General features: G+C 38.7%; 1 protein-coding gene across 6 annotated transcripts in view; it reads right to left on the bottom strand.

The window, feature by feature from the left end:
• The window catches only part of LOC104873345 (RNA-binding protein 12), a 52,260-nt gene that overhangs the window by 19,125 nt on the left and 24,153 nt on the right, over positions 1-8,982 (bottom strand). The window lies entirely within an intron of this gene.

Raw genomic sequence — 8,982 nt, 5'->3', positions numbered from 1 at the left:
ACTGGCCTGGCTCACTATGTAGTCCAGGCTGGTCTCGAACTCACAGTGAACCTCCTGCCTCAGCCTCCTGAGTGCTGGGATTGCAGGTGTGCACCATCACACCTGGCTTAAATTCAACTTGCTTTACATATTACCCCTTTATAGCACCTCAACCTCTGCTTAAGTGCATCCAATGATGAAAAACCTACCACGGTATTTGTTTGGGTTTTAGGGTCTCCTTGAACTCATTATGAGGCCAGGTTGGCCTCAAACTCTAAACAATCCTCCAGTCTCAACCTCCCAAGTGCTGGGATCACATGCATGCACCACCATGCCCTTCTGACCACCCCATCACTTTTTTGGGGATGCCCCAGACAAATCAGAATAGGACAGGCAGGACCACAGCTTTTGCTAAATTATAATTTCAACTTCATACCTGTTAACTTTGCATATTCTTGGAGGCAGTGTTTGCACAGACAGTAAAGAAACAAATGAAAAAGACTGTTCATTTCACCATTGCTAAAAATAGTGAAAAACCTGAGGGAGCTTAAAGATCTATTAAGGTAAATCACTTCTTGGCCTTTTGTCTAAGATCAATGATAGTAACAACTAAGTGATGACCAAGTTCATTACTGTGCATTTAAATCAACAGGATGCTGAGTAGCAGCTAAAAAAAATGTAAACCCATATTATACTGCTATGATCTGGAAAACCAAGTAGTAAAAAATGGTCAGAGTGTGACACTAAAAAGTTATGACATTGGACCAGGGATTTAGCTCAGTGGCACCATGCCTGCAAGCACAAGGTCATGAGTTCAAACCCCAGTACCCCCCACAAAAAATAGTATGACATTATTTTAAACTTCAATTGTACATGCATAAATAGTAGATTTGAATATATAGTACAAAATAAATGCAGAAAAGTAGAAGATACATGATTGAGGGTACAGCTCAATGGTAGAGCATTTATTTAGTATATACAAGCCCTAGGTTTAATTCATAGCAAAACAACAAAAAATATGAGTTTTAGATACTTTGGAGTGAAATGGTCAGAGTTTTATGTACTCTAAATACTTATTTCAGTACTTTATGCTGTTCATTTTATACATTTTAAACGAGGTAATGGTGGCACATGCCTATAATCCCAGCACTATTGGAGGCTGAGGCAGGAGGATAGCAAGTTAAAGTCCAACCTGGACAACTCAGACTGTCTCAAAATGGAACATGGGGTGGGGGCTAGAATGTACCTCAGTGTGAAGGCCCTGGGTTCTATTAGCAGCATGGGGCGGTGGGGCTCATTAGCATCCTTCCCCCAAGACATACCGAATTCCTCTTGACTATTCATTCTAAGCCCAAAGCCTCTACTTCAACAACCCCATCCAGCATCAGGCTTTACTTTACCTTCCCTTGGTTTATCCTCCCTAACACTGCCTCACTCAGTCATCCCTGATGCCAGTTTCTACAGTCTCTATTCTAATTAAAAGTATTATATAGGTATCCATAGCCCTCTGGTTTAGCATTAAACCCCCTAGCAACCTACCCTGTTGCACAGCTCTAGAGGGCACATCTACACAGAAGTGAACTGTGTAATATAACCCTGCATTCCCAGTGCAACTGGCCCCATCTCTTTCCATTCACTCACCCACGCAACTAATCATCCAAGGCTACTTCTGGGTTCACCAAACATATCCATGCACTCACATGATTCTATGACTTTCTCGCATAGTGAATCTCTTGTCATCCTAGGGCCTGATATGATATGGTTCTCTATGGATACTTGCCTACCTGCCCTGGGTAGAACTTTTACTATCTCTCCTCTGGAAAACTGCAATGGTTTCCTCTTAAATCTTTCTGCAACGCAACCATGCACACTTCTGCATTTATTAGCCAAACAGAAACCAAATCATGTCGTTTCTCTGTTTAAAACTCTGAAATAACTTCTCCAAATACTCAAAATAAAACCCAAAGTTCTTATTATAGTCTACAAGGCACTGTAAGACCTAATCGTTGTCTAAATCATCTCAACACCCAAGTATGTTCCAGACAGGTTGTCCTTTCTGATCCACATACACAAATCAATCTAGTAGGTGGGTACTCAAAGGCAGAAATGGACTTAACCTTAAAACCATTACACTAGGGCCAGGGATTTAGCTCAGCGGTTCCGTTGCCTGCCTTGCAAGCACAAGGACCCAAGTTCAATCTCCGGTACCAAAAAAAAAAAAAAAAAAAAAAAACCCCAAAAAAACCCATTACACCAGAATTTTTACTTTCATCTGTCTCCTCTCATAATGTATGAGCTCCTTGAAACTAACATTAGGTATTATCTCTACATTCCTAATACTAGTACTTGGTATAGAGTTGATATTCATAACTTTGCTGAATAAATGGTGAAAATGCTTTTGCTTAATTCACACCTTCAGGCCTTTTTCATTTGAACTAATGTCTTGGAGTAAATTTTTCCTACCCTGATTTTCTATAATTGAGTTTTAAAAATTTAAATGCAGGACTTGTACAGCTACATATTAAATAAGAGTCTAAGATTTGGTTAGATACTTCATAAAGGAAAATAAGAGTAAAAGAAGTGAACCACAACATTAGTTATCATGGAAATACAAAATAAAACCTCACTGAGATACAGTTACATACCCACCACAATGGCTAAAAGTAAAAAGACCAATAATACCAAATGTTGGCAAGCATTGATGAGAGACTCACTCATTCTTACTGAACGCATTAAATGCACCACTCTGGAAAACAATCTGGCAAGCTTATCAGAAAGTCAAATATATACCTAGCCGAAGAATAATTCTATTCTTAAGTCTTTATCCTAAAGAAATTAAAAGTGTCCACAAAGATTTTTTCAAGAATGTTCATATCAGTTTTAGAAACCTAAAACAACCCAGTGTACATCAATATGAAAATGGAAATCCCAGCATTCAGGAGGCCGAAGACAGAGGATGGCCTCAAGCTGAAGGCCAGCCTGGGCTACGTAATGAGTTCAAGTCTGGTCTGAACTACATGGTAAGACTTTGTTTCAGCAAAAAAAGAGAGAGAGAGGGAGGGAGAATGGATAAAGTAATACTTAAGAATACTATTCAGCAACAAAAAGAACAAATTATTAATAATGGATGAATCTCAATGATAAAGCATAGATTTGGTTTATAAAGTTTTGCAACAAGCACAACCTAATCTATAATAAAAAAAAAAAATCAGAACACTAGAGCCCTGCCTTCTTTCCTAGAGGTAGAAAAAGCAAAAAGAACTCGAAAAGATAACAGAAAAATTCTTTATCATGATAGGAACACAGGTCACAGGAATGTTTATACTTGGCACTTTTACCTAATGATACACTTAGGATGCATTTCTGATTATAAACAAACAATAAAACAACCCACAAACAAGTACTGAACTTAAGACATGATGAAATGTTAGAGAAGAAATATACTGATCTCTACTTCTTTGAAATGTACCACAAACATACATTGTGGAAACGATATATAGCAAAACGAGTAAAATTAAATCATAGAATCTAAACAATAGTATACAAATATAGACTGTACAATTTTTTCAAGTTTTCTGCATGCTCAAAGTTTTCATTAAAAAAATTCAAGCCAGATGTAGTGCCACATACCATTAATTCCAGCACTCTGGGAAGCTAAGGCATAGGACTACAAGTTCATGCCCAGCTGGCAATATAACGAACCCTGTCTCAGTATAAAAAATAAAAAAGGGATGGAAATGTAACTCAGTGTGAAGATCCTGGGTTCAATCCCCAGTACCAAAATAAAAACAAAACAACGAAATCAAACCAAATCAGGCTGGGCGTGGTGGCACACGCCTGTAATCCCAGCACTCCGGAGGCTGAGGCCTGCTGTTAAATTTGAGACCAGCCTGAGCTACATAGTAAGTTCCAGGTCAGTCTCACTACACAGTGAGACCCTGTCTCAAAAAACCAAAAAAAGGGGCTGGGGATTTAGCTTAGAGGTGCTGCCACCTGCCTCGCAAGCGGAAGGACCCGAGTTGATCCCTGGAACAAAAAAAATAAACAAAAATTTAAAAAATAAAAAACAACAACAAATCAAACCAAACCTAAAAATGTTAAATGAAAAATTACAGGTCCTCCCCTGGGTAAAACAAGAAAGGCATCACCAATGATTATGTGAGGTGGTAAAACCATAGGCAACAACTGTAATCTTCACAAACTATAACTTCTTTAAGATCACCCAGAGAAAGAATTTTTTTAGTCTGGGCCAAACAGATGCACTGAGCACCAGCTTTTCCTATGCTAGGTCTCATTTTCAGGTTTTCTAGAGAATTTTTCCCTATTACCAGTACTCAATGCTCCCTAAAGCCAGTCCTATTCCATCCATTTTCTATTTTGAACCCAGACTCAAATTCCAGCCATATTGTTGTGGGCCAACTTGTGTACAGTAACATATCAAAGTGGATTTTTTTTTGAGACAGTCTTGCTGTGTAGTCTAGGCTGGCTTTGAACACCTGGCAATCCTCCTGCCTCAGCCTCTCAAGTGCGAAGATTACAGGAGTGCACCACCATGCCTGGCTGGAGGTGCGTTCTTGATGATTAGATGCTCTAAGGTTGCCTTGCTTCTACAGACTAGTGCTTCCTAAATGGCCATGCTTCCAAAATTGCTATACAGATTCAATGCAATCCTGACTGAAATCCCAACAGTATATTGCACAGAACTAGAGAAAACAACCCTGCAAAAAAATCATTTGGAACCAGAAGAGACCTAGAATAGCAAAAGCAATTCTAGGTTTGGAGATTTAGCTCAGTGGCTCTTCCGCCTGCCTTGCAAGTGCAAGGTCCTGAATGACAGAGGGTATCACAATCCCCAACTTGAAACTATACTATAAAGCCACTATGATAAAAACAGCATGGTACTGGCAAAGAAACAGACCAGAGGGTCGGTGAAATAGATTAGAAGATGCAGAAACATCTCCAGCTATACTCAGCTAGCTACCTCATCTTTGACAAAGAAGCCAACCATCCTCACTTGAGGAAAGATAGCCACTTCAATAAATTGTGTTGGAAAAACTGGATTTCAACCTACCAAAGATTAAAACTAGACCCTTATCTTTCACCATGCACTAAACTAGAATAGAAGCGGATTAAAGATCTAAATATTAAAACAGAAACACTAAACTTCCTGGAAGACAAGTTGGGTAGAACCCTTAAAGACACTGGCATAGGAAAAGATTTTATGAACAAATCCTCAGTAGCATGGGAACTTGCACAAAGAATCAACTGGGATCTCATCTTATTAAAAAGCTTCTAGGAAAATAAATAAATTTTAAAAAGCTTCTAGGTCTGGGGATTTCGCTCAGTGGTCCCTCTGCGCAAGGTCCTGAGTTCAGTCCCAGGTACCAAAAAATAAAAAATAAAAATAAAAGGCTTCTGCACTGCAAGAGAAACCACCAAGAGCTAACAGAGCTAAGAGACAACCTACAATGTGAGAAAAATTTTTTACCAGCTGTTCCTCAAAGGTCTACTATCCAGAATAGAGAAAGAATTCAAAAAAATCAGATACCCGAAATACAAAGACACAATTAAAAAATGGGCATCTGAAATGAACAGACATTTCTCAGACAAACAAGTAAAAGCAGCAAATCAATATATGAAAAAATGTTCATCATCACTGGTCATTCAAGAGATGCAGATGAAAACAATATGAGATTTCACCTCAATCCAGAAAGAATGGCTGCTATCAAGAAATCAACCAATAATATCCGCTGACGGGGTTGTGGGAAGAAAGGTACCATTCTCTATTGTTGGTGGGAGGGCAGACTGGTGCAACTACTGTGGAAATAAATATGGAGATCTCAAAAAACTAGAATTATAGGTCCCATTTTACCAAGTTATTCCTCTGCTGGGTATCTTTCCAAAAGATAAAAGAATCACACCACAGTGATATATGCGCACCTATGTTTATAGTGGCAGTTTGTAATAGTTTAAATCTTGGAAAGAGCCCAATTGCCTATCAACTGGAGACTAGATAAAGATGTGGTTTTTCTATAAAATGGAGTACTACTCAGACATAAAGAACGAAACTAGAGACATTTATAGCTAAATGGATGCATATTGAGGCCATACTCTTATGTGAAATAAATAGGACACACGTGTACATACCAAATAGTTTCTCTGGTGTGAAAAACTAAAAGTGTAATTAAGGTTCAAATTGTATAACTGATAATGTGAAATAGGAAGAAAGGGCTAAAAGAGTAGGGGAAGTGGGAAAGGTAGGGGAAATGAAAGTAGAGAAAAGAAAAAATACGAGAAAAGGAAAAAATGAAAACAAAGTCTTTGTAAATAGGAAAGGGTGGAGGGAGTAAAGGGAGGATAGAGGAATGGGGAAAAAATAAGAACCAAGATACATCATGTAAGGATACAAAAAGCCCAATGATGAGTATAACTGTACTGTATACCTAAAAATTACCATTAAACTTAATTTAAGAAATTAGTGCTTTTTACACAACCACGTCTTGCTTTCCAGAGATGTCTCCCTTTCTCTTACGAGTATCAGCAATCTTTATAAAACCAAACCTTCCATAGTCTTCTATGCTTTGAGTCATAGTCCCTTTAAATTATCTATAACCTATGGGTTTATCAATCTCTTCAAAATCCTGTTTAACGCCTTTAAAACTTACCTTCAAGTTTAGCTGTTTGAAAATCTATGCTTTGGGCTGGGGATTTAGCTTAGTGGTTCTGCCCCCTGCTTTGCAAGTTTGAACCCCAGTACCAAAAAAAAAAAAAGAAAGAAAAAGAAAAAATCTATGCTTAAAACTCCTCATTCAGGGCCAAGGATTTAGCTCAGTGGTTCCTGCCTCGAAAGTGCAAGGACCCAAGTTTGATACCAGGTACCAAAAGGAGGAAAGAAAAAACAAAACAAAAAAACACCAATAATAAAATCCTGACTCACTCCTGGACACTTTTTTTATATCTTCTGAATAGCTACATGCTTTAAACTATACTCCCTTTTCACATAGTATCATTATAATTAACCTCAGGCTTTCAATCTTTTAGGAAAATTTTAGAAAACCAGGTTTACAAAACCTGTGTGGTTGCACTTGCCTGTAATCCCAGTACTCTACAGGCTCAGGGAGAAGGATGACAAGCTCAAGGCCAACCTGAACTGCACAGCAAAAAATAATTTTTTTTTTTTTTTTTTTTTGGTACAGGGGATCAAACTCAGGTTCTTGCACTTGCGAGGCAGGCACTGGAACCTGCACAGCAAATTTAAGACGAGCCTGTACTAGTGAGACTCTGTCTCAAAAACAAAAACAGCAAATTAAATATTTGAGTTAATAAAAGTGGTAAATTTTGTTGGTTAGTTTTGTAGGAGAGGTCTGGTTAATCTTTACCAGATCTTTGCGTACTCTTGGTCAACCAGCATATCTTACTTAATAAATGTCTAATAGACTAATTGGTGGTGTTATTTCCAAGCTCAATCTCCTGTTTTTTTGTTTTTGTTTTGTGGAACTGGGGATCAATCTCAGACCTTGCGCTTGAGAGGCAGGCATTGTGCCCCTGAGCTAAATCCCCAGCTTCCTCTGTTCCGTTGAGGTCAGAAAACTTCCATGTCTTCAACCCAACAGAATTTTCTCATAAACCTAGCAAAATATGTAGCTTGCTATGTAAGTCCCTACAAGATCACGAATTCATTAGAGGGACAAGATCTCCCTGTTGTCATTTCAGTGACTAGCACACAGCAGTATTCTGCAGTATTCTATTTAATACCTGCTAAACTGGGGCTGGGGATGTAGCTCTGTGGTGTCAGGCCCTGCCTGACAGGCACAGGATCTCGAGTTCAATCCCTGGTACTGGGGAAAAAAAAATCTGCTGAAGTAATGCATTCTAGGATAGATAACCCAAGGATTCTCAGAATGATCCAAATCCAGCCCCAACCTACTGCTGAAGCCATCCATCAATGGAGAAGTGAGCTAAGAACATCCAACACAAAAAACTATCTCTTTGAGCCTCAACTACCTTCACTTTTGCACTGAGCTAATCCAGAATTACAAAGGGAAACAGCAGAGCATGTAATGCCAACCTCTTTTGCCGTCACTTCGCACCACCTGGGAGTCTCATTCACTTTCATGTCCTCCTGTGCTCTGCTTTCCCGTTTGCCCCACAACCAACCATAATGCTTTCCAAGTCCTGAACTCTAGCAGGACATATTTACACAGGGTCCTTTAAAGATGCCTCATTCATTCTCATGTTTGTAACTTAAAATTCACAAAATATTAGAACTGAAAAGGATACCAGGCATGGTGGTCCCAGCACTCAGGAGGCCAAGGCGGGATGATTGCCAAGAGTTCAAGGCCAGCCTTAACTACTGCATAGCAAGACCCTGTCTCCAAACAAAACAAAACAAAACATAAAAACAACTGAAAAGGAACTGAGTAACCATACTCCACGTTCCTCAACACAAGTCAGAGAGGGAAGATGTGATATGGCTAAGCCCACATATATACAGTGAAATCAGAACCAAAACACAATCCATTTAGAGCTCTGGACTATTGCTAATCCTTGTTTCCTAAAAGAACCTGCCTTCTATAATCAACAGCAATTTGATATAGTGGACAACATTATGAGTTTTTCTGCAGTGACCATGCTCCAAATACTGGTCTTACTCCTTCCTTCCTAACCACAAGATAGCTGAACCAGATTGATGTCTTATCCATGTGACTTGGAGGAAAAAACAAAAAACTTGAATCTCTCAAACCATCAGGTTACTCAGATACAAGTGGGGGCATTATCCATTTCCAAGGGTTAGTGCAAAATTGTAAATAATGTATGCATATTGCTAAATACAAAGTACTTAGTACACATGCTAGAATTGTCATCAGCACACATTAGCTATGATTATTAAGCCTAGTTCACATAACTTTTTCATCTCTCTAGCAAATTTTCTTTTTCTTGCAGTACTAAATCTACATGACCTATTTTTTCAATACTTCTCTGACTGCTTGCCTGTCAACTAAG

The sequence above is a fragment of the Fukomys damarensis genome, unplaced genomic scaffold (genome assembly GCF_012274545.1).
Source record: "Fukomys damarensis isolate Sample0158 unplaced genomic scaffold, DMR_v1.0_HiC HiC_scaffold_22, whole genome shotgun sequence".
In the NCBI taxonomy this organism is placed as follows: Eukaryota; Metazoa; Chordata; class Mammalia; order Rodentia; family Bathyergidae; genus Fukomys; species Fukomys damarensis.
Note: the sequence above shows the minus strand (reverse complement) of the source record. Positions and strands in the feature narration are given on the sequence as shown.